The following is a 26,159-nucleotide window of genomic DNA, read 5'->3' on the forward strand; positions in this document are numbered from 1 at the left end:
TGAAATTAGGATTCCCACCTTGTCACACTGACTGGTTCTCCCTTTCACTTCAATTCACTAGCTCCATTAATATAAATGAAAGTATTATTTGTGTCTTTTCTCCTAACACAACTTCACTCTGTGGTTTTTTGCATTTTCCTCTACAATTCACTATAGTGTAAAAACCAGGGGAGGGCATTCGCTTTGATTTGAAACATTACTGAGACCATCGTGCCAAAGGTCACAATTATCGTGGAGCTCAATCCTTGTGTTAAAATATATTTATGTAAACTGTTTGCACTTGGGGGGTTAAAGGAAAGACGAAAGCTTGGACTTTTGAACCAGCAGATCTGAGTTTGAGTCTCAACTCAGCCACTGACTAGCTGATTGATAGAGCACAAATTGCTTTCTTTCTCTGAGCCTGTTTCCTTATCTGAAAGAATGCTAATACAGTAACTGCCTAGCCAGATAACTGTAAGGAATGGAGAAAATACATGTTTTATTGAGTTTAATGCCAGGTACACCCAAGACATTCAGTAAATTGTATCTGTCTCTTCCCTGCTTTCTTTTCAAACTAGGAAATAACGGCTATGTTAGTAAAAAGGAGGTGCTGACTTTCCAATCCTCTGTGTTGGTTGAAGGCCTACACCTCTTCATTCTTGGAATATCAGATATCTAAGACTATAAAATGGAGAAGCTTCTACTTACTTGAGTGCTAACAGATATAATAATCAGCAGTGTCTTCTCAAGATACAAATACCAAATACTACATAAAGCGTCAAACCTGAAGCCTCACCAGCCATTCATTTTGCTTTAAGAAATTTATATCCCAACTTTCATACTCTGATTAGAATCTAAAATCAATTTTTGGAACTGAAGTATAAAATACAATGTCAGTTCTAATTACTTCACTTAACAAAGTAATTCTTAAAGATGGCAATAATTTTCATAATTGGCAGTTGATTACAATAGTAATGTGAGAAATGAATAATTCTTTAAACTCAGCTTTTAAGGGACCTTTTTACCACAATGCCAGAATATGCAAAAATAAAAATAGGTATGCATCGGGCTTCCCTGGCGCAGTGGTTGAGAGTCCGCCTGCCGATGCAGGGGACGCGGGTTCGTGCCCCGGTCCGGGAGGATCCCGCATGCCGCGGAGCGGCTGGGCCCGTGAGCCATGGCCGCTGGGCCTGCGCGTCCGGAGCCTGTGCTCCACAACGGGAGAGGCCACAACAGTGAGAGGCCCGCGTACCGCAAAAAAAAAAAAAAAAAAAAAAAAATGTATGCACAATCAATATATCATTAGGCTAAAATTTTATTTACGTTTTTTTATGGCTCCTGTTCTATGCATTTTTATAGAGCAAGTGACAGATTTAAAACAAAGGAGATTTACAGTACAGGTAAAATATATACAGGTTTAAGGCGCTATGTGTAATTGCTTTTCTTTCAGTGACATACCCCAAATGCCAAACTGATTTCCAGTTCTCTCTGTACATGAATTATAATATTCACAGTGTTTGCTTATCCAACTAAAGTTGGGGAAGAAGTGTACTCTTCCCAGCTAGAGCACCAACTAGTGGTTAATAGGAAGAACTGCTAGCAATTTAGGAACTAGGATTTGGGTTCTATTTCTGTTGGGAGGGATAGCAATGTGTTTGAAGCAAATTTTTTTTGCTTTGATTAAGAGTGAGAGGGGAAGAAACTATATCACAGTGATTATAGCTCAGAAAGCAGATTGCCTACATTTGAATCCCAGCTCCATTGAGGTATTCCACAGATAATATGAGTTGGGCAAGTTACTTTACCACCTGGTACCTTGGTTTGGACATCTGTAAAATGAGGATCACACCAATACTTACACCAGCGGACCACATGAAACTTAAGGAAGATACTTTATGGAAAACACTTAGCACAATGCGTGTCACATAATTAGCACCCAGCACATGTTTGCCATTATGATGGAAGGTAGTGAGCGACCACAAACTAATGAACATGTGTTTGGATTTCTCTACATCTTTGATACACAGCAGAGACCCCATTCAGCCAGGTTTGAAAGGAGCTGTTCTCTCCTACCAATATGAAAAGTCTAATATCTGTAAGCTGTTTCCTGCACTCATCAGTGTGAGGGACACCCTAATTCAAGAATTTTGCTAATTACTTTCTGGCAAGGTATCTGGTACTCCACACTTTAATTAGCATGCCCTGCTAGTTCACCTTTAAGACACACAGCAGCCCTCTTGAAGGGGACTGTAGTGAATGGGGAACAACTTAATAGCAAAGCCAGTTCTCCGTGGCTTTGTCCCTGGAGAGTTTGTACGTGGAGAGTTTCCTTCCTACAACTGAAGGAAATTCTTTTCAGGTACAGATGTGGAGATATGATAAAAGGCAGTGGAGAGTGATAGAAGGAGCATGGACTTGTGGGAACTACACAGTCATGGGGTTGAATCTCCATTTTGCCACCTCTGCGACCTCAGACAAGTCATTCAGCTCTCATGAGCAATCACTTGTAAAATGGGGGTAATAATAGCTACTTGCTGGGAAGATTCAATAAGAATAAGATGATGAGCATAAAGTACCTGTACTGGCATCTGTCACGTGGCGTGCCCTCCACGTCAAATGATTTTAACCCCCGCCACTGAGAGCACGGCTGTGTCAATTCAGTCCTCAAGGGGAATGGCTAACCCTTACACAGTGCCAACTTTACAAGTTTTAATTTATGTGATTTTCTTAAAATCCATATGAAATAGGAATCATCATTGGCCTTATACGTATTTTACAGATGAGGAAACTGAGGCACAAAGTGGCTGAGGGACTTGTCCAAGGTCAAAGAACCAGTGAGTTGCAGAATCAGCCTTTGAACCCAAGCAGGGTGACTCCAGCCTCCATGCTCATAACCACTGAAATAAACCAACTCTCAAAGGATTGGTGACTGGCTTTCCTCCCCTGCATCTCCTTTGGGTCCCTTCTATAGCACCAGTCACACTGTCTGGTACCTGATTCATATATGCACATGCCTGCCTGCCTGGGAGGCTGCAAGTTTCTTCCTTGCGTCTTTGCCACTTTCAGTTCCTCAAGGCACCCAATTCACTCCCTCACTATGTAGGTAAGCAACAAATAGTATAAAAATTGAGGCCAAGAAGATTGTTTAAATTTTTAAAATTTTTATACAATTTTTTAAGGTTGCTTTCCATTTACTGTTATTACAGAATATTGGCTTCATTCCCCGTGTTGTCAATACATCCTTGAGCCTACCTTACACTGAATAGTTTGTACCTTCTACCTCCCACCCCCGTAATACTCCTCCCCCTTTCCCTCTTCCCACTAGTAACCACTAGTTTGTTCTCTATGAGTCTGCTTCCTTTTTGTTTTATTCACTAGTTTGTTGTACTTTTTAGATTCCACATATAAGCGATATCATATTTATTTTTCTCTGTCTTACTTATTTCACTTACGTATTTATCTTTCTCTGTCTTACTTATTTCACTTAGCATAATGCCCTTCAAGTCCATCCATGTTGTTGCAAATGGCATTATTTCATTCTTTTTTATGGCCGAGTAGTATTCCATTGTATATATATACCACACCTTCTTTATCCATTCATTTGTTGATGGGCACTTAGGTTGATTCTGTATCTTGGCAATTGTAAATAATGCTGCTATGAACATTGGGTGCATGTATCTTTTCAAATTAGTGCTTTTCTTTTTCCAGCTGTATACCCAGGAGTGGAATTTCTGGGTCCTATGGTAGTTCCAGTTTTAGTTTTTTTGAGACACCGCCGTACTGTTTTCCACAGCGGCTGAGGCAAAGAAGATTTGAGAAATGTCATCTGACTGGGCATTCCTGTCACATGGTGTTGAGCGATGCAGTCTGATTGACTCTCAGGACTTTTTGAGACAGTTTATGGAAGGTCTTAAAGGAAGATGGGAAGATGCCACCTTGCCATCACTCCTGACTCTGCCGCTAAGTCAGTGGTGTTGACAAGGTGAGAGTGTGTGTCTAAGATGGAGAGCAGTTGTAGACATGAATGACCACTGAGTACTTCTGTCTGACTTTACTTCCACACTCTGTTTCTTGAGTTCCTCAGGGTCGTGGCTTTTCCTAGTTATGGGAAGAAGGGGAGAACATTGACATTCATGGTAAAGCCGTAAGGAAGGGCCAAGGGAGCTTCAAACTCAGGCCGAGTGACTCCAATGCTTCTGCTCTTCCAGCATACCATGCGCCCACCAATGACCTCTTCAAACTCCGGGAGCCAGGTTTTATCTAAAACAGAGAAAATAAATACCTGGACCTATGTGTTATCACCCTCTGGTTTTTCATCTAGAGCAACTCTGAAATGAATTAATCACCTATCACCTATAAGACTCTTGGAGCTGCTGGAATAATTTTTCACTTTCTGAACTAACTCAGGGGAGACTTAAATGCAGAGGCTTCGTGTCCATTCTGCCAGTGACTATCAAGGGAAAATTCAGAGAACGAATGGCAGATTTTAGGCTCATAATGAATTCTGCAGAGAGCTGGCAAGGAGTCCCACTGTTGGGTAATAGAAACTCCATTGTTTTGTTTTGTTGTTTTGTTTTAACTAGAATTTTCTCTCAAAGGAGAAACATTTAGAAAAGTGCTGTCAAGTGGTCCACCTCCGTAATGATGGATTTCCTCACGAGACGCTTAGCCCACAGCCCACGCGTCTAGCACTGTGCTGGGTATTGACATGCTGTCTAACTTTGAGCAGGTCATGGAACCTCCCACCTTGGGGCCCCCAGGTGAAGTGAGGGAAAGGTTACAGCCTTCCCGCAGAAGTAAATCAAGTAACAGAGTAAAGGAAACACCTGTAATTTTGACCCTGGAATTCGAGAGGCCAAGTTTATATGCATGAATATAAATTTCTGTTTAATTTTTCATTAACCCCATAATCCTTAAAACTTTTTAAAATTATGTACAGTGGGAAAATTTTCTAAAATGTTCAATTTGTAAACATAAACACGCCAGTCATTATGTCTTTATATGATGACTGTGTGATCATTGCCTGAGGGTCAGTAGTCAAAAAACCCATTCTTTATGTAAGAAGCTAGGCTTGGAGATTGGACCACTGAGATGACTCACTTCAGGAAAAGCAGTGAAATGTTGTTTCTTTGGCTGAAATGAGAATATGCTCTTGAGCATTGATTCTTTCTTCTAAGAATGGAGTATTAAAACTGATTCTGGTTAATTCGGTACATCAGTCCTTTGGATTCTGGTTAACAGGGGCTTGGCATATTTATTTAGTTTGGAATGTTTCATTTGGTGCTTGGTAGTATTTACAAGCCAATTTGTCTAGCACAGAGAGGCAAAGGTGCATTAAAAAATAACTCGAGCAGAAATGTTATATTGAGCATGTTTTGTCGGGGCACTTGACTCTCGAGCTCAGAAACTGTTCAGGTGCCCCCATTAGGTGCACAGCTCCAAGGTGACACTCTGAAGTTTCCCTGAGGCCATGTGTTTTCTTATCACCCAGAGTCTACTTTCTGGACTGTTCAGAGACAGCAGAGTTAGACAGGGGTCCATACGTGTGACACATACGTGAGCTAACATAGCTGTCTGCAAAAGGAAGAGATGTAATTCCTGACAGCGTAAATAGCATCCACTCCCACTGGCTGGAAACCCATCTGAGAAACAGTCCAACCTCCACTCCAGGACTGCTGTCCTCAAACCAAGTGAGCAGGAAAGGAAAGTCAATCTGCCGTCTTCCCAGTCATTGTGCGTCGCTTTGTGCGTGGGAATGTGGCGTGTTCCCCGGAGGGGGGATCATAGTTACTGGAAGGGCGTTCTCTGCTGGCAGCTTTCCACGTCCTTAATGGGTACCACGGGTGACATCAACCTGCAGCCCAGCTGCCGTCGTGAGGGTTCAGCCCCTTAAAACCCGGGTTGGCTGTTTATGCACTTCAGTGGGAAAACAGTGCCCAAGCTGTCCCCAAGATTTAGTGAGGACACAATAATTGCTTTCCTTTCAACGGCCGGCCATGCATCTGCCACCATGGAGTATAGCACATGGCTGTTCTCATAACAGCAGCGGCAGGAGACGAACGCAGGAGGAAACAGAAAATGTCAAAGAGCTCAGGGCTGGAAATTGCGTTTTGCAGATGCCATTAAGCACTGCCAGGAGAGAAGATGAAAAAGCTGACTGACAGATTTAGTTATGTTTTGTCGTCTTTGAGTCGCTGAGTAAGTCATCAGGTGATGCTCTTTAATCATTAATGTAAAACTTTCGAGAAATCCATCAATTGATTGCAATTCATTGTTTGCCCGCTCCACAAAGGTGTCTTAATGACTCTACCCTGCCAGCAAGAAAAGGAGGAAGAGGATAAATATTTCTATTCAGCCCAAGAACTGATAAAAGCTAATCTGGACAACGCAAGAATATTAATTATAGTGTAAAAATTTGGGTATCTGTCAAGGACAATTAGGATATCTTTTATATTTTACCTAAAACTATACACACATAAACATACGTACACACACACTTACGCAAACGTATTCACCCGGGGTTTCTTCATCTGCGAAATAAATGTAATAATAGTACATGCCCCATGGGTATGTGTGTATGCATGGCTTAAATAAATTAATATCTGTGTATGGTATAGAATATATGCTCAGTAATTTTTAGCTTCCACTAATACAGAGAGTAATACATCAAAATGAAGTTATAATTAAGAGACTTGCAAACTATTTTTTCTTTTTGTTCATAGATGTGTTATGCCACAAACATGTACTTTTAAAAGGCAGCAAAAGAAACATCCTTTTTTTAAAAATTATGGATTGATGTGTTTAGTAAGGAAAAAAAACCCTTGTTTTTTTGCCCACTTTCCCTTCCAAATTTGGAAAATAATGCCCAGTATTCTGCTCTGTAATTTTCATGGCATCTTAGCCACTGCCCTCTCAGGTCAAAGGTTAAGTGCTCAGGGGTAACTGAGGAACCTTTAAACAATATAGACTCCTCAGACCTGTTCCCAATCCACACATCAGAAGACCAGAATCCATATTTTAAGAGTCCACAGGTGATTCACGAAGCTGGACAGAGCAGTGGCCTCGGGTGACCACTCCTTTCCTGCACATTTAGAATACAGTGTGTGGGAAACAGTGTTAGTCCAGGGCTACCATTACAAAGTACCAAGTACCACAGACTGGGTGGCTTCAACAACAGAAATTTATTTTCTCACAGTTCTGGAGGCTAGAAGTCCAAGGTCAAGGTGTGGGCAGTGTAGGTTTCATTCTGAGGCCTCTCTCCTTGGCTTGTAGACAGTGGGCTTTCCCCAAAGTCTCCTATGTGGCCTTCCCTCTGTGTGTGTGTTTCCTAATCTCCTCTTCTTATAAGGACACCAGTCACATTGGATTAGAGCCCACCTTAATGACCTTATTTGACATTAATCACCCATTTAAAGGCCCTATATTCAAACACAGTCATATTCTGAGGTACTGGGGGTTAGGACATTTGTCTTCTTTAGTGTTTCCAAAATCCTGGAGCATTCAAGGGTTGCAAAATGCACACAGTCTATTCCAGCATTAGCGCTGATGAATAAATTAATAACGTAATCACTTACCGTGCCACGGTGCATATATTCTCCCTAATATCTGACCCGAATTTTGACAATTCGGGTGAGTCCATGTTATGCCCATTGTTCAACTCATCCTCCCTTCCCACTTCTCTCCAAATGCCTTGCCCATCACCCACTTCCGTCTTTTGTCAGATTTCTTCTTTTTCTCTTCTTTAAGGCTTGACTCTTCCTTATTAAAGGTGATGGTGTCTTTGGTAGGTAAATTCTGCCTCAAGCTCCTCTGCTTGCATCTCTAGTATTTTTCCCTTTTGCTATAGGTCAACTGGAAAACTGTGAAGTGTCTGAAGCATATCCGGTACTCCCTCTTCTTTTTATGTGCTGTCCCCAGCCTCCCCTCCCTTGCCCACTGGCCACTTGGCTACCCCTGCTTCCTCCTCTTCCCTCCACGGGTCTGTGGGCTGCAAAGTGGGAGTAGCTAATCTAATTCCTTTTTATTGTCTTACTTTTCTTTCCAATACAAGGTTCATAGTCGCTACAGGGCATTTCCACATAAAGGGTGTATTTAATCATTTGTCCTGTGATTACGAACACCCGAAGGGAATAAAATTCTAACATTTTGATTGCTGTAAATTTTTATTTCCAGGAAAGTTCCCAGCATTTAGTGATATTTCAGTACTGCTCATCTGAGTCAAGAAATGTAAGATCATTTTAAATTAAACATGAGGCATGCATCTAGTCTATTCTTCAAATAAAACTTATATATATTTTTCCATTTGTAGATGGATCTGTGGATCTCACCGGCTGGGCTGGTTGCTTTCACTTCTTATTACCAACACATCATAACTGAGTTCACAGCATCTGACTTTTTCCCCGTGTTTCTATTATGTGTTCATTATTTAATGCTCTTAAATATTTAAAACTTTGGCTGTCAAAATATGTCAAGTTCTGTCCAGGCCATGGAGACTCCAGGAGCTATATGTGGTGGCAAAAGAAGTCAGAAAGTATTAATCACTTTCAACTTACCTGTAGTTCTGTCTCTGTCATTGAGTCTCAATTTTTTTTCTCTTTAAATAAAGTTTTAAATATCTTGATTCACATAAGAGCTCAGCTGCTCTGTTTAAAACAAGATAGAGGAAAAATCTCCATCTATGCCCAGCTTCTGTGTATCGTTGTTACCTCCATTCTCCCAAGACGCCTTTCTCTATTTTCTGCCTGAAACTGATATAATGAGAGAGGATGTTCAGTGAATTTGAAACTCAGTCCAGAATTTGCAATTTTCAGGACCTCCTGTAAATCAACACGGAAAGATTAAGGTAGTCTGCCCAGCAGGGGGAGGCAGCATGCCGGAATGGGAAGAATACAGCTTTAGAGGTAGAAAGACATTAGTTCAAATCTTGGTTCTACCAAGTAGGTACCCTTGGACCAAATGGGGGCAGGTGGAGAGCAGGTTGATGATCGTTGATGGAGCTCTGAGGATGCGGACAGTATCTGGTTCAGGTTTACATCAGAGTTTTTCAGCCTTGACACTTGACACTTTGAGTTGGATAATTCTTTGTTGTGGGGACTTCCCTGAACAGTGTGGATGCTTAGAAGCTTCCCTGGATTCTACCCACCAGCTACCACTGCTGCCACCTCTCCTCTCCCAGGTCTGAGACCTAAACTGTCTCCCGGGGTACAAAGTCACCCCCCAGTGAGAACTACTGGTCTACTCGTTCACTTTTGGTCCTTGCACACCTTTAGGTGTGCACATCCCTAGTGCCTTATTAAGAATCCAAAGCTATAGAAGGAAAAATACTTAAGGGCTTTTCAAGGGTCCTAAGAATTTGAGGCAATTGTATTAAATATATTACCGTTTATGAATGATCTAGAAAACTGTAACAAATGCTATTTCCCTAGATCCTAGAGAAAGGGGGTTATCATTCCTATCTGTTTCTTCCATGATAACACTGTCCTGTATTCTGTGAGTCCTCCAAAAAATTTACTCAGACCAATCAGTATATTAGGTCTATAACCTGCAGAACAACCAGGGTCAAGAATCTACATTTTGTTTTTGAAACACTAAGAACATTAAACAGCAAGGCCACTGGGTCGTAACTATTAACACCTCTTTGCCAATGATTGGGATTTAAATACTTCAGAGGTCTTTTCTCACCTAGAGCTATGGAGAGAAGGTAAAGAAACAGTGTCCGGCGCTAAAGATGCAGTATTTGGTAGCAAGCCTGCAGGTAGCATAAAGGGAAAGAGAAATAGCCGAATGGGGAGTACTTGTGTGTTTCCATCTGCAGAGACCCCAGTTCAGGCCGGATGAGAGCTAGCAGCTGAAGGCAGAGCCTGGAACTCGAAATTCGATTCCCGGTGTTTCTCATTTTTGCCTGTCCTGAAGAATCACGTGGGTTGCCTGGTAAATACCCACGACTCTTTTCTGGAGATTCTGATTCAGAAGGTTTGAGATTATACCCAGAAATGATATTTTTAGGAAGTTCCCCAGGTGAATTTTATGATCAAGTAGGATTAGGAAACACTGAGGTCTAAACCCTCGCTGCTTAGAATGTGATCCACAGGCCAGCAGCAGCAACATCCCCAGGCCAGCGGCAATGTCCCCAGCTCAACAGCAGCATCCCCGGACCAGCAGCAGCTGTAGGCCAGCAGTAGCAGCAACTTGGGAGTTTGTTAGAATCAGATTCTGAATCCACAGGTGTGAGGTGGGGCCCGGGTTTCTGCATTTCTAACCAGGACCCAGGAGGTGCTGAGGCTTTAGGTTTGCGCCCTCCGCTTTGAGCAGCAAGGATCCTGGACACATTTGGTCAGGAAACAGGAAGAAGAATGAGTCATCACTAAATCCTGCTCTGTGGGTGATGGCATGGCTCATAGGTCATCAAAGATGGGGTAGAGGTCCCTGAAGATGGGGTGTGGAATGATAGGATTCTGCACTTTAATAACCGTAATGTCCAGAATTCTGGGTTTCCATAAAGTATTTCAAATGAAGAGCTAGAAAATGTTTCCAAGGGAAGGTGGAACTGTTATCTGTTATTTCAATGCCCCGTTTTTATCAGTTCTTTGGCAGGTTTTCTTGTACTTTCACCAATGGTATTCTAAGTAGCAGCTCTTTGTCTGCCAGAAATGCTGAGTAGTTCATACCTAAAGTGGTCCAGCCTCCAGCACAAGTGAAGGAAGAGAGCTGCATGGTTATAGGACTTATCTATTCCTTGTAACTGCTGGGAGGCAGCATCGTTACCGGACCTGGAGTGACATCCATTGGATGGATTCACCTTTAACTGATTCCGGCACACACCATCAGCAGCTTTTTATTGATGAAGTTAGGTAAAAGTGAACGTTTCAGCCATATTGAAGAGGGAAAGGTAGCCAAAAGGAACGTGTATTGGGCCCGGGGGTGGTGATGGCTCCAACCAATGCAGAAGCTGGTAGCCTCAAGGCTGGGAGAGAAGAGGAGATGCCGTTCACGCTTTAGTTGCAGCAAAGCCTCATTGGCTGTGGTTGGGTCCAGTGCCTATCCGTGAATTAATCAGCATCTCCAGGGAATGTGATTGCCACGTGCCTTTCATTCAGGCCACAGGCTCCACCCTGGGAGCAGGGATAGAGGGTCACAGGGTAGAGGAGGAGTGAGTCCCCAAACAAAGGGGCTACATGCTCCAAAGTCACAAATGTCCACTGCGTGCACCCACCAATAACTTTGAGCAATGCAATGCACCGTAATCCGGTAGAGAGTGGTGCTGTAGAAACTAGGGATGTGAGCGCTTAGGGAAGGCTGGGGCTGAAGTTATAAAAATGAGCTATAGGGCTTCCCTGGTGGCGCAGGGGTTGAGAGTCCGCCTGCCAGTGCAGGGGACACGGGTTCGTGCCCCGGTCCGGGAGGATCCCACGTGCCGCGGAGCGGCTAGGCCCGTGAGCCATGGCCGCTGAGCCTGCGCGTCCGGAGCCTGTGCTCCGCAGCGGGAGAGGCCACAACAGTGAGAGGCCCGCGTACCGCAAAAAAAAAAAAATATATATATATATATTAAAAATGAGTTATAGTACATACAAATCTCTCAGGAAACATCATTCTCAAAGGCTGTATACTAAAAGGAAAGCCAATAGATGGTAGAAGTGTACCTTATTGTCAGGCTTATGTGGACACTCGGGGATTGTATAAATGCCATCTTTGCAAGCTGTAGTGGTCTGATTTTCATGCTGTATTCGGACACATCCTTTCCCAAAGGTCGAAGCACATGCTATGGAGACACAGAATCCTGGCTCCAATTTCCCTGACTCTCCCTCAATAGCTGGGTGTAGTTGGGAAAGGAGCTTAACGTGGTAAAGCTCTAATTCCTCTTTTATAAAGTGAGATAACATTGCTTCCTCCATCCCTCCCTCTCTCCCAGGTAGCTGTAAAGATTATGTATGGCAGTGATGCAGGGGATTCTGTCTCTTTTTATCACCATTATATCCAATAGCTCCTAGCACTACATACAGCAGATATTCAGCAGAGTTTGTTGAGTGAATAAATAAATGAATTCTAAAAGTACTTGGCATACAGTAGGTGCTTTAAAATATGCATTTTCTTGTTTTCTTACTTGATTACAACTGATGCTCAGGTGTGACTATAACAGATTCCCTTCATTTGGCTAAAATCGGGCCTTCTTCGTGAAGCTCAGGTGAAATCTTTGAAGAAGTTCTGGGAATCTCTTTGTGCCTTGGTTTCAGAGGCACATCTCTAGTCCACACAGCCAGGAAGCTACAGAGTGGCTGAAAGTTTCCAGAAGTCTTTCGGACGGTTTGGTCTGACTCAGCCGGCTGTGAAACAGACCTTCCTACTTCTGACAAAATCCTTTAAAATATGTTTTTAGCGTCATTCCAAGTAAATATTTTTCAAAAATTTTCTGTGAGTCAGTTTTGCTGTCACAGATAAGCTCAGAGAAACCGAAATGCCATTCAGGCCTCTACACTTTCAAAGTCCGGGGTTTCTTGTTCCCTTGGCCTATCCCCGGAGGTAGATTAATCTGCTGGCCCAGGAGGCCTGGTTGATTCCTCACCCACTTCTGGTTTGTGCAGGGATAGGTAAGTTAAACTTAAGGCAGTCTAGCCGTCCAACTTCGGTTGGACCTTGGAAACCTAATGGGGGTGGGAGGATATAGGTGAGGGCAGGTATTTTTAGAAGCCAAACCTGGAAATCAAGATTTCCTTCTGAAGCTCAGGATCTATCTCACACAGTGAGGGTGATTTAGTGCCACTTCCAGAAAAATCTCTGGGAATTTCTTTGGGCATCATTTCAAATTGCTGATGGCAGGCCTGGATAGGACCAACAGTTGTCACAGTGAGAAGCTGAGATTGACTGAAGGTTTCAGTCTTGTAGGAAAGCATTAGGAATGTGTGTTGCTGTTATTGTTTTTATTTATTTATTTTTCTCTAAACATCCTACAATGCACAGGACAGACCAGAACCAATGATCTGACCCAGAATATCAATCGTGCCAACACTGGAGAACGCTGAGTTAAAGAATATCTATATTTTGAATATTTAGAGCTGTGTTCAGATTTTTCCCTAAAATGTTGTAACACTTCTCATCTGCCAAAAGCTTCAGAGAGTACTCCTTTGCAACTAGTTTGAAATTCTCACCCCAAAATGTGACAGACCTTCTTTTTTTCTCTTCTTTTCTTTTTCTTTTTTTAAAATTTTTATTTTAGGGGCTTCCCTGGTGGCGCAGTGGTTGAGAGTCCGCCTGCCGATGCAGGGGACACGGGTTCGTGCCCCGGTCCGGGAAGATCCCACATGCCGCGGAGTGGCTGGGCCCGTGAGCCATGGCCGCTGAGCCTGCATGTCCAGAGCCTGTGCTCCGCAACAGGAGAGGCCACAACAGTGAGAGGCCCGCGTACCGCAAAAAAAAAAACAAAAAAAAATTATTTTATATTGGAGGACAGTTGATCAAAAATATTGTGTAGTTTTAGGTATACGGCAAAGTGATTCAGCTATACATATACAAATATCGATTCTTTTTCAAATTCTTTTCCCACTTAAGTTATTATAGAATATTGAGCAGAGTTCCTTGTGCTATACTGTAGGTCCTTGTTGGTTATCTATTTTATTCAATAAATATAGCAGTGTGTACATGTCAATCCCAAACTCCCAGTCTATCCCTCCCCCTCCCACCCTTCCCCTCTGGTAACCGTAAGTTCGTTCTCTAAGTGTGTGAGTCTGTTTCTGTTTTGTAAATAAGTTCATTTGCATTATATTTTAGATTCCACATATAAGTAAGTGATACCATATGGTATTTGTCTTCCTCTGTCTGACTTACTTCACTTAGTATGATCATCTCCAAGTCCTTCCATGTTGCTGCAAATGGCATTATTTCATTCTTTTTAATGGCTGAGTAATATTCCATCGTATATATGTTCCTCATCTTCTCATTATTATTTTTAAGCATGTGTCTATGGAGCCTCAGTCCCCTAAAAATGGGACTCAGGCTGGGACAGTGACTACAGTGGATTTGCCTCTCTGTCAGATTCCCCAGACAGCTGTGCTGATGCTGCCCATTTATTTTGCTGCCAACCCTGCAAACCGCCCCCCCCCATGTGCCACGAAGTGAGGTGGCACTCGGAAACGTGTGCCTCATTAGGGGCACAGGTGGCACTAGTGAGAGCTCGTACACACTGTGCAGGGCAGGGATTTTGGTTTTGATCAGGTCACTTGCTGTGTTAGGAGTCAGCTATATACTTTGTATGTAACCATCCTCCCCTTCTCTTTAACCCGAACTCTCCCTTCCTCAGCCTGGGCTCGATCTGATCTTTGCTTACTTAAGCTTCTCCGGCAAAGGACAGGGAGGAAAGCTACAAAATGCTGAAATAGGAGAGAGATGCTTGCAGCTGTAACAGAATTGTGAGAAAAGGAAGTGAGATACGATACACGGATTGTCTGTGTTTCAATGATCTGTACAGCTGATGCTTGCTGAGTCCTTCCTTTGGGCCAGGTATTAGTTTAGTAATGTTTACGTGCTTTTTCTGATTTATTTTTCCTCGTTTCACATGATCACCAAAATGGAGTTAAAGAGAATTTTCAAGTACCCATGAATTATGTAATTTATTTTTTTTTTACTAAATCATTTCCCCTACTTTTACCCAAACTGGGGAATATTTGAAAACATACTGGTAATAAATACTCAACAAATGTTTATGAGTGAGTGGATGGATGATGGTGGATAAATGAAGGCTTATTTGCAGCTGGTCTAGATGTAGGAACATCACTTAAATCTTTCTTTCCATACTCAGAATTGTAAAGGTCTTGGAGCCTGAACCTAAGATCTAGTCCAGTGGTTCTGAATGTGCGATCCCAGCCCAGCAACATCAGCGTCACCTGGGAACTTGTTAGAGATGCACATGCTCAGGGCTCTTGTCCCAGGTCTGCTGAATCAGGAACTCTGAGGTGGGACCCAGCCATCTGTGTTTTAACAAGCTCATTCTGATGCCTACTGAAGTTTGCTAACCACTTATCTGCCCCACCTCCTTATAACTAGGGATGCAGAGATGCAGAGGAATCAAGGTCTACATAGCTGATAAATATCCCAGCCTCTGATCCCAGGGCAGATTCTGACATGCAGTTTTAAGAAGAATATTTTGAATGGGCAGTGAAAACTTCTGGACAGAAAAGTAATTTTTCCCCTTTCATTTTGGTGATTTAATCTAACATTTTTGAATACCCACTCAAATATAGTTACTTGAGCTGTATGAGTTTCTCATCAGTAAAATGGAGATAGAAGTACTTCTTTTATTGATATGTTGTAAACAACGATTAAACTTTATGACATTTTATTGAAAATAAAGCATTATATAAAATGTGATTTTTATAAATTATTATCCCAAAAGCTCAATCTTTTTTTTTTTTTACGTCTTTATTGGAGTATAATTGCCTTACAATGTTGTGTTAGTTTCTGCTGTGTAACAAAGTGAATCAGCTACATGTATACATATATCCCCATACCCCCTCCCTCTTGCATCTCCCTCCCACCCTCCCTATCCCACCCCTCTAGGTGGTCACAAAGCAGCAAGCTGATCTCCCTGTGCTCAGTCTTAAATAAGCCTTGATCTTACATGCCGCTGGATCTCAATCACAAAGTGAAACGCTTTTGTTGTAAAATATGTCTACATAATTAATTGTATGTAATGTTCCTACATCTATGCTGTGTCCCATTCTCAGAGGCTAATGGTCATGTCTGTAGCAGAACAGCGTTTGTATAGTGACTACTAAAATATTTGCTGACGTAACTACTGGTGTTTTTATAGATTAGAAGGACTCTTCCTGTTTAATCAAGCCTATTGACTTTCTGCTAAACAAGTCTAGTATATGTAAAATAGACTTTACAAACATGATGAATTGAGAGATGATATTCACTTTACAAAATGATTCTATTCAATGTATAAACATTAGATACACATGCAGTTTTTTTGTTGTTGTTGTTTGTTTGTTTGTTTTTTGCGGTACGCGGGCCTCTCACTGCTGTGGCCTCTCCCGTCGCAGAGCACAGGCTCCGGACGCGCAGGCCCAGCGGCCATGGCTCACAGGCCCAGCCGCTCCGCGGCACGCGGGACCCTCCCGGACCGGGGGACGAACCCGCGTCCCCTGCACCGGCAGGCGGACTCCCAACTACTGCGCCACCAGGGAAGCCCACACATGCAGTTTTTATGGAAACATACTTTTTGTGTAAAGTAGATGCACAGCCACAATTTAAGATTTAGCTAATTAAGTTTAATATTGAGCTAAGACAAGACATAGTTACAGTTGAGAAGGTAGCGCTGTTAAATCGGAGTGAATTAAATAACTAGGGCTTTGGAATTGGACTTGATCTGGTTATTGTCCTGGTTTTGTTTTGTTTTCCTAGGCGAAGTGGGATAGAGGGTAAAAGGGTCAAACACATTGTATGTAGCTAGGGAATATTTCATTGTCAATCTTGGGGTGTAGCAAGGATGTATCAGTAGACATTGAGCTCTTGAAACCAGAGAAGTCAGGTGCTTTTAACAGCCAGCCTCAACAGGAAGCTAGATGTCTCCATGTATCAGCGGCCAGACAGGGCCCTTTTATCATTCACTTCCCCCTTTTGTTTTTACAAAATATCTCTACCATGTCTATCTGTTTATCAAGATGGTTGTAGCTTTCAAATTCTGGAGTTTCCTCCAAGCTTTGGCTTCTACTTTTAGCCAAAAATATGCTGCTAAAATCTGTTTCTGTCATCATAGAAGCAGACCTTGGAGATATTGTGGCTTCGGTTCCAGATGACCGCAATAAAGCGAATATTGCAGTAAAGCGAGTCACAATAATTTTTTGGTTTCTATGCGCATATAAAAGTTATGTCTACACTATAGTCTATTTTGTGTACAATAACATTATGTTTTAAAAAAGCAGTATGCATCCTTTAATTAAAAAATACTTCAGGGCTTCCCTGGTGGCGCAGGGGTTGAGAGTCCGCCTGTCGATGCAGGGGACACGGGTTCGTGCCCCAGTCCGGGGAGATCCCACATGCCGCGGAGCGGCTGGGCCCGTGAGCCATGGCCACTGAGCCTGTGCGTCTGGAGCCTGTGCTCCGCAACGGGAGAGGCCACAGCAGTGAGAGGCCCGCGTACCACAAAAACAAAAACAAAACAAACAAACAAACTTCATTGTTGAAAAATGCTAACTGATGATCTGAGTGTTCAGCGGGTCTTGATGTTAACATCAAAGATTATGATCGCAGATCACCGTAAGAAATATAATAATAATGAAATAGTGCAGGAATTACCGAAGTGTGACACAGAGACATGAAGTGAGCAAATGCTGTTGGAAAAATGGCGCCAATAGCCTTGCTTGAGGCAGGGTTGCCGCAAACCTTCAATTTGTAAAAAAGTCTCTGCAAAGCGCAATAAAGTGAAGTGCAATAAAATGAGTATACCCAATACTGATGGTATAGTAAAGCACTATATTAAAAAGAGAAACAGCATTATGCCCAGTGCTTTGTGATCCTTTGAGAAAAGACAACGTGAATGTTCAAAGAGTACAGCATTCTCTTCTGATAGGAGACAGCAAAGTATATTTTAAGTAGCAAAACTGGGATATCAATAATAATCCAGCGTGGACTAGATAGAAACCAAGAATGTATCTGAGTCCAGCCTGCTTGAAGGGCTGGCCCCACTGAAGGGTCCGGAGCAGTAATTGACCTCACAGCACAGTATCCAGGGTGGAGGCATGGCTTTGATTGATGCAAACTGATCTATCTTTGGGGCTCTGACCTGGGGGTGGTATTGAGGGCAGGAGCCCTCTGAGAGTGAGCCCCCAGGAAGGGAGCGAGCCTTTGATTCCAGAGCAGTCCACATGGGATAATGCAAGACCTGGGGCAGTGAGTGGAATCTCTGTAAGAAGCATCCATCTCTTTAGTAGATGATGGGTGAGCAAAAGGTTCCCCTGGAGTTAGGTCGGGTGAGGAGCACTAAAGTTTAGGGATGAGCCCATTCCCAGAGAGGAATTTGGAGCATTTTTTAGAAAAACTGAAGCCCAGTGTTGAGAAATTGTTACCAAACCAAACTTGGGTTCATTTGCCCGCCCACGGTAAAGCCAGTCTACTGACACCAGGTTGTAGTGAAGGAAAGTGCAGTGTCTATTGCAGGGCACCCAGCAAAGAATCCAGGCAGCTAAAGCTCAAAAGGCCCGAATTCCCTAACGGCTTTTAGGGAAAGGCTTTTAAAGACAAGGTGAGAGAAAGGGTTGCAGGGCATGTGATCAGCTCGTGGGCATTCTTCTGATGGGTTGGTGGTGGGGTAATTGGGAGTCAACGTCATCAACCTTCTGGTTCCAACCCAGCTGGGGGTCTGCGTGCTTGTGGGTCGCATACAGTTAACTTCTCCCACCTGCTGGGGGTTTCGGTATCTGCAAAACAGCTCAAAGGACATGACTCAGAATATCATCTATAGCCCTTGAGGAGGAACTAAAGGTCCTTGGCTTTGTTTGATGGCTAAACTATTATTATTTTGTCTTGCTTAACTGTTTTCCTTTGTTTCTTCATTTTCTCACTTCTCTGATTAAATTTACTCTTTGGGACTCGCAGAAGGCCTAGGAGGCTAAAGTTTTGCTACAAATAAGAGAAAGGTGGAGGACCTGGAAGGGGGTCTGTCCTGGGAAGGCCCCATAGGGCCCTTCTCGGTTACAGAATGGGAGAAACAAGCTGGGAGTAAGAGAGGAAGTTGTGATCATGGTAGAGTGACCACCTTGACCCAGTTTGCCCAAGACTTCCCTGTTGTTAGCACTGAAAGTCTCATACCCTGAGAAGCCTCAGTCCAGGGCAAACAGGGATGGGCTGCAGCTCAAGTGGCCAAGAAGCATGTAGAGCCTAATTCCCAGATTTCCCAGCAAGGACAGCAGACACAGAACTTTGTCAGCAAGAGGAGGTCCAGAGCCCACCTACCAGTGGGAGTATTTACAGAGTGAGGCAGGGAGAGCCAATATACTAGAAGGCTAAATTCCCCCCAGCCTGGGGCAGGAAGGAATGGAGCAGTAATTAGATTTTAGGGAGATTCCAAAATAGAAGTTTGGCTTTGTTTTTCTGGTAAATGTTAAATGATAGCGCTGAGTCCTTCTAAAATAATTAGAAGCTTAAAGACATTCTGTCTGGTTGCTAGGCTGAGATGGCCGAGTCTAAAAGCAGAGGCTCCATTGCTTCTACTGCTTGTGATTTTTGCATCTAGACAAGCACTGCCACAGAGTGAATAACAATACTGGAGGCTAGAATGAGATTCACCTGCAGTTTACCCTCAATCTGCAGCCTTTCAGTCGTAAAAATGAGGGTCTGTTTCATGTTAACTAGCCTTATTCTTGACTGTGATTTGTTATTATAGCAAATTTAATTTTTCATGAAAAGCAGGATGACTAATTACGTGGCATTTGCATATATTCCCAAAAATATATGCATAAATTTCCTGATTTTTTTTTGACCCGTTAACAACCTCATCATAGTAAATCACCTTTCTAAATTGACTTAACACATTTGCCTTGTCTAAGTGTGGCTCATTTTAATCAAAAATAAGGATTAGGATAGTTAAATTACTATCCACTGGTAAGTGACCTGTCTGTGTCAGGACCCCAAATACGTGTTTGTTTTAATGGAGTTCGCATCTTGGGTGATTGTCCTAGTACAAAGCGCTCATGACTCTTCAGATCTCAAACGTTGCCCAGTCCATTCATCGAATGGTCTTAGCCACTTAAGGCTTTTAGAGGAAATACTTTAAAAAAAAAATTAAAAAGTAACGGCACAGGGTATCTGCTACCATTCTATTTATCACGGGTACTGATTTTTTAAATGGCACCTACATCATTAGTACAAAAGTTGACTTCACAGAAGCGCAGCTGTTGCTGGTTTTGCATTATTTTAATTAAGCTTGGCTATTTCACCACATGCAATGAAGCAAGTCATTTAATGATTCTCTAGTCCCCTATGCTAGAAAATGAGTTATTTTAAAAAGAAACCTGGAATGGTTACTCAATGCTGAGGGCAACTCAAGAAACTAATTATGGGCTTAAGAGATGCTGTGTTCCAACCTTGCTTCTCTTCCAGTGATGAACGGATGCAGAGAAGTGGTGACCCTGGGTACAACGTGTCTCTTTAAATTAAAAGTTGCCGTGTGTTACAATATTTCTCTCTAGATTTTCCAAGGAAAGCATTCAAGACTCCTGTAACCACGTTCTAACACCTACTTCATTTGCCTTGCCCTTCAAGACAGAGAAACTTCTTTTCTCCTGAATCAGAGACAGTTTCCACTGTCAGTGCAAAATGATTTTCTAATCACCTTTCCAACAAGAGACAGTGCTGTTTCCTGGAGGCTGTATCAACCTTCTAGTTTAACACTAATAAGAGTACTTTTTAATCAGAGGAGTGGTAATCACTTTATACTACAAGATGTTTGGGGCACTTTGGAGAATAAACTCAAATTTCTTCACATATAATATGCTACAGCGTGTTGAGAGTGGAAGGTTCCAGGAAACAATGGTATTTAATCGAGTCTCTGAGAAAGATGGAAAAGTTTGCTACTGAATTTTTATCCCACTTGGCATTTTCCTGGTCATATTTAAAGATCTGAAAATGAAGAGTGGCGGCCAGATAGGTCCTGCTTTGCCCCCGTGCCCATTATACCAGTAATGGTCTTGGCGTAGGGAACCATATTGAAATACCAATGAACTGGCCTTCAAGGAGCTAAGTTTCTTTCTGTAGAGCTGGCCTCTTCCTGGAGGATGTTGGGCAAGTTCAAGGCTCTTCAGCAGTAGATGGCCACAGTTTAAAAAGTGACATAGGGCTCTCCATGATGCATTAGAGGTCCTCTAAGGTGACAGCCCTGACTGGCGGGGTTCTACTGAATAGGCTACAGTATCTCCTGCAGAGGCACCAGTGGACACCAGCTCTGCTTTCTTTCTTTCTTAGGCCCCCAAACCCACACAGAACCCAATCTCCAAGTCCCACCCCAGCATCCTGGCCCTGTCTGCCCAAGGATGAAATTCATCCTCAGTAGAGGCCAGTTCTTTTTTCCTTGTTTTTTTTTTTTTTTTAAATTATAGTTCATTTACAATGTTGTGTTAATTTCTGCTGTACAGCAAAGTGACTCAGTTATACATATACGTATGTCCTTTTTCATATTCTTTTCCACTATGGTTTATCCCAGGATATTGAATATAGTTCCCTGTGCAGTAGGACTGTATTGTTTATCCATTCTATATATACCAGTTTGCATCTGCTCATCCCAACTTCCCAGTCCATCCCTCCCCCACCCCTCCTCCCCCTTGGCAACCACCAGTCTATTCTCTACGAGGACAGTTCTTTTTGATCCTGAGTTCAAGCTTCCTTGTTACTTTGCCTTTTGGTGTGTGCAGGAAGGGAGATGGCCACAGAATAGTACATTTGAATTGAACACACAGGCTGTTGCCCAAGACACCCCTCCTACTCTTTCGCTGTTCCATCCGAGCTTGGAGTTTTCCTGGTTCAGCCCTTATCTTCATGATAGTTCTTTCTTGTTCTGGATTGTGGCTTTATAGCTTTTGTCAATCACGTGAAAATCTTTGACTTCCAGAATTCTTCATAACTTTTTAGCCTTCCTTCATATTTTGCTCTGATAATACACATTTACTCTACATGTGTGCACACGCACACGTATACCCTGCAGAATATTACATCAGAGAAGGTTGCTGAGAGATGGTGTATCTCTTCAGGGCCACCATCCTTGGATTCCTAAGGTGTGTGTCAGGGGACACCTGAGGTCTCCCATAATACATCATTTGATGTCAATATGAAGACTAGATTTAGGGGTAAGAGGAAGACGACGTGGTCAGTGGTGGCCATTCAGATGTCCTGCCTTTTTTCTTTTTCTTTTTTTTTTTTTTTAACATCTTTATTGGAGTATAATTGCTTTACAATGGTGTGTGAGTTTCTGCTGTATAACAAAGTGAATCAGCTGTACATAAACATGTATCCCCATATCTCCTCCCTCTTGCGTCTCCCTCCCTCCCACGCTCCCTATATACACTGCCTTTTCTTGTCTTAGGAAATACGGCAAGACAGAGCCAGTGTTTCTCTTCAGCCAAACAAGTCTGAATATTTAAATACTTTCAACACTAACCTCCAGCCGCAGTATAGTGAGGAAAACTGCAGATCGGGTCCATTACCTTCATTTTCTTATTTTTATGATGAAAATATAGACATCGGTGAGATCTGACTCTGCGCACCACCCATCCCAATCCAGAGGTCAGGAGAGGAAGTCTTTGAAACATCTGTCTCCGGGAGGAATGTTTTCCTCCAGCGTGATTAATGTATAGTGCCCGCAAGTGAGAAATGCATTTTAAGAGGCAATGTACTCAAATCCTTGAAGCTACAAATGCTTTCAGGCTCAGAAAATAAAACCCAAACAAGGTTTCGGTGTTAATGCATGAATGCATCATCTTCTCACCCAGTAGGAGATAGCCCGTTTCTTGGGGGAAGTCTCTTACCAAGGATGAATATGAAAACAAAAAATATTTTAAAATATGTTTACAGCCCTCTTGTGTGGCAAAGGGTACCTTCCTAGGATAGGCAGCTCAAGTTTTCCTAGAAGAGTTCCTGGCTTCAACATGGATAGAGTCATGTACTATTTTTCTAAAACATCTTTATGTTTCCAGTCTGGTCCCTTAATAATATGGGAACGTCAACAGACTCCAAGGCCCTGACTCATGAGGGCAGAACAAGTGTTGTGAGGTCAGGGAAAGGTTAGGTTAGTTGATTAGTTGTTGGTGATTGGCTGTTTTTTTGTTGTTGCGTTAGGCCCTCAGAAATGACTGAAACCTCCACGTGGCAGACCATTCTCCAAAGTTGCCCTCAGAAAACTGACAATATCTTGCTCTCTATTCTTGTTAAAATTCGATCTCTGGGGCTCCCGTGACTCCCAGATTTACAGAACCAGAATCTCTGAGCTGGGACCTGGAATCTGCCATTTTTCCTCTCAAGAGCACTGACCTTTAAGAACCGCATGACATTTTCTAGAAAGCTTTGTTCATACTTTCTCTACAACCTAGCATCAAACTTTCCTTGAATCTCCCCAAAGAGGACTCTGGAGAGCCCAGTCCATGAAAACTGTTTCTGTCAGGCCACTGAGGGCTCCATATTGGCAAGTGCCCAGGCTAACTTTGGGGCCTGTCTTACTTGATCCTTGATTGTATTTGACACTCTCTTCTTCTTGAAACACTTTATTTTGAAAAATTCATCTCTCCTCCTCTCTCACTGGCTTCTCCTCACTTATTGGCTAATTCTTCTCCTCCCAACCTTTAATTACTGGGTCTTTTTGTCTTCAGTGTTGTTCCTTCCTCAAGTGATCTCACTTCTGTCTTGTGGCTCCAGATGCTATCCGTACACCGTCTTGAATCCCAAATTCCAGTCTCCCATACCTCTCTCCTGAAGACGACTGTCCTTGTCAACCTCTCCTCTCCCATATGCAACAGGCATCTTACACTTGACTGCCCAGAGGAGGACAATTCAGTCACGGCCCTTGCACAAACGTGCTCCCTCCAGATCTCCCCTCTGTCAGTGTCACATCCTCCGACTTCTTAAGCCATAGCCCAGATACTGTCTTTGATTCTTTTCTGTTTCCTCATTCTTACACTCAGTCTGTCAGTTGTCTGCCACCTCAGTCTTCAAAACACATCTTGAATCCAACAACTTCTGCTTCTCCCTGGGACATCTCTAGTCCAAGTGATTGTCATTTTTCCAAGAGCCTCCAGCTGGACCCCCTGCTTCTGCTCCTGTCCCCACTCCTGCCATTAAGAGCAGCCTGAGGGATCACTTTCAAACTTAAGTCAGATCGTTTCACTCCTCAAAGCAAATGCCACTGAGATTGCTCCTATTTCACTGAGAGCAAAAGACAAAATCCTTACAAGGACTGTGAGTCCCTCATGGTCTGTCTCTTCCCCACACCCTGTGTCTGTGCGGGGGGCCACCCTGCCCTCAGTACTGTTACTGGAACTTCCCTGCTCACTCCTGCCTCAAAGCCTTTGTGTTTGTTCTTCTCTCTGCCTGGGATGAGCCTCCAGGATGGTCACCTGGATTAGTTCCCTCATTTCCTTAAGGCCTTCGCTGAAATGCCTCTTCCTGTCCCAGTCTATATTAACCCACCCCTCTACCGCACCTCCTCCTTCCCCTATTCTCTCTTTAACTTTTCCACATAACACTTACTTTCATCACTCACTTTGTTTGCCTCCTCCACAAAAATGTAACTTTCATGGAGGCAGAGACTTTTGTCCAAATCGTTCATGGCTGGGTTCCCCAACCTAGAAGAGTGCCTGATCACGATTGATACTCAAAAGTTTTTGCTGAATAATTGAATGTGGTGTTCTTTACACTTGTCTTGCTGATTTCTTTATGGGGACAGTGAATGATCATAGGGCTAAGTAATACATTAATCCCTGTTACCATAAGCCAGTGATTCTCAAGGAGTGGGCTCCAGACTAGCAGCCTCAGAATCACCCGGGAGCTTGTGAGAGATGCAAGTACTCGGGTTCCATCTCACATCCACTGAATCAGAAGTTTGCGGAGTGGGGCCCAGCAGTCCGGTTTAACCAGCCCTCCAGGTGATACAGATGAACAAATGAGAACCATCACTACGAGTAAACAAATGTGTTCTTCTCCCCTGGTGATGCTTCAGCCCTGTTCAGGTTGACTAGTCTCTTGAAAAGCCTAACAGTGTCAACATAGTTTTGGAAGTCCTAGCCACAGCAATCAGGGAAGAAAAAGAAATAAAAGGAATACAAATTGGAGAAGAAGTAAAACTGTCACTATTTGCAGATGACAAGATACTATACATAGAAAATCCTAAAGATGCCACCAGAAAACTACTAGAACTAATCAATGAATTTGGTAAGGTTGCAGGATACAAAATTAATGGACAGAAATCTCTGGTATTCCTATACACCAACAATGAAAACTCAGAAAGAGAAATTAAGGAAACACTCCTATTTACCATTGCAACAAAAAGAATTAAATACCTAGGAATAAATCTGGGTAAGAAGCCTAAAAACTATAAAACACTGATGAAAGAAATCAAAGATGACATAAACAGATAGAGAAATATACCATGTTCTTGGATTGGAAGAATCAATATTGTGAAAATGACTATACTACCCAAAGCAATCTACAGATACAGTGTAAACCCTATCGAACTACCAATGGCATTCTTCACAGAATGGGAACAAAAAAATCTTACAATTCGTATGGAAACACAAAAGACCCCAAATAGCAAAAGCAATCTTGAGAAAAAAAAAACGGAACTGGAGGAATCAGGCTCCCTGACTTCAGACTATACTACAAAGCTACAGTAAGCAAGACAGTATGATACTGGCACAAAAACAGAAATATAGATCAATGGTACAGGATAGAATGCCCAGAGATAAACCCACGCACATATGGTCACCTAATTTATGAAAAAAGAGGCAAGAACATACAATGGAGAAAAGACAGCCTCTTCAATAAGTGGTGCTGGGAAAACTGGACAGCTACATATAAAAGAATGAAGTTAGAACACTCCTTAACACCATACAAATAAACTCCAAATGGATTAAAGAGTTAAATGTAAGACCAGACACTATAAAACTTTTAGAGGAAAACATAGGAAGAACACTCTTTTTTTTTTTTTTTTTTTTTTTTTGCGGTACATGGGCCTCTCACCGTTGTGGCCTCTCCCTTTGCGGGGCACAGGCTCCGGACGCGCAGGCTCAGCGGCCACGGCTCACGGGCCCAGCCGCTCTGCAGCATGTGGGATCCTCCCGGACCGGGGCACGAACCCGCGTCCCCTGCATCGGCAGGCGGACTCTCAACCACTGTGCCACCAGGGAAGCCTGAAGAACACTCTTTGACATAAACCGCAGCAAGATCTTTTCTGACCTACCTCCTAGAGTAACAGAAATAAAAATAAACAAATGGGACTTAATTAAACTTAAAAGCTTTTGCACAGCAAAGGAAACCATAAACAAGACAACCCTCAGAATGGGAGAAAATATTTGAAAATGAAACAACAGACAAAGGATTAATCTCCAAAATATACAAATAGCTCATGGAGCTCAATATCAAAAAACAAACAATCCAGTTAAAAAATGGGCGGAAGACCTAAATAGACATTTCACCAAGGAAGACATACA

General features: G+C 42.7%; 1 protein-coding gene across 1 annotated transcript in view; it reads left to right on the plus strand.

Annotated features, from left to right (window-relative positions):
• NCKAP5 (NCK associated protein 5) overlaps positions 1-26,159 on the plus strand; it is an 870,988-nt gene that overhangs the window by 197,930 nt on the left and 646,899 nt on the right. The gene's annotated exons all lie outside the window — the stretch shown is intronic.

Source organism: Delphinapterus leucas, chromosome 8, assembly GCF_059928025.1.
Source record: "Delphinapterus leucas isolate spDelLeu-1000000601 "Yukka" chromosome 8, BTC_Dleu_Yukka2, whole genome shotgun sequence".
NCBI classification, from domain to species: Eukaryota; Metazoa; Chordata; class Mammalia; order Artiodactyla; family Monodontidae; genus Delphinapterus; species Delphinapterus leucas.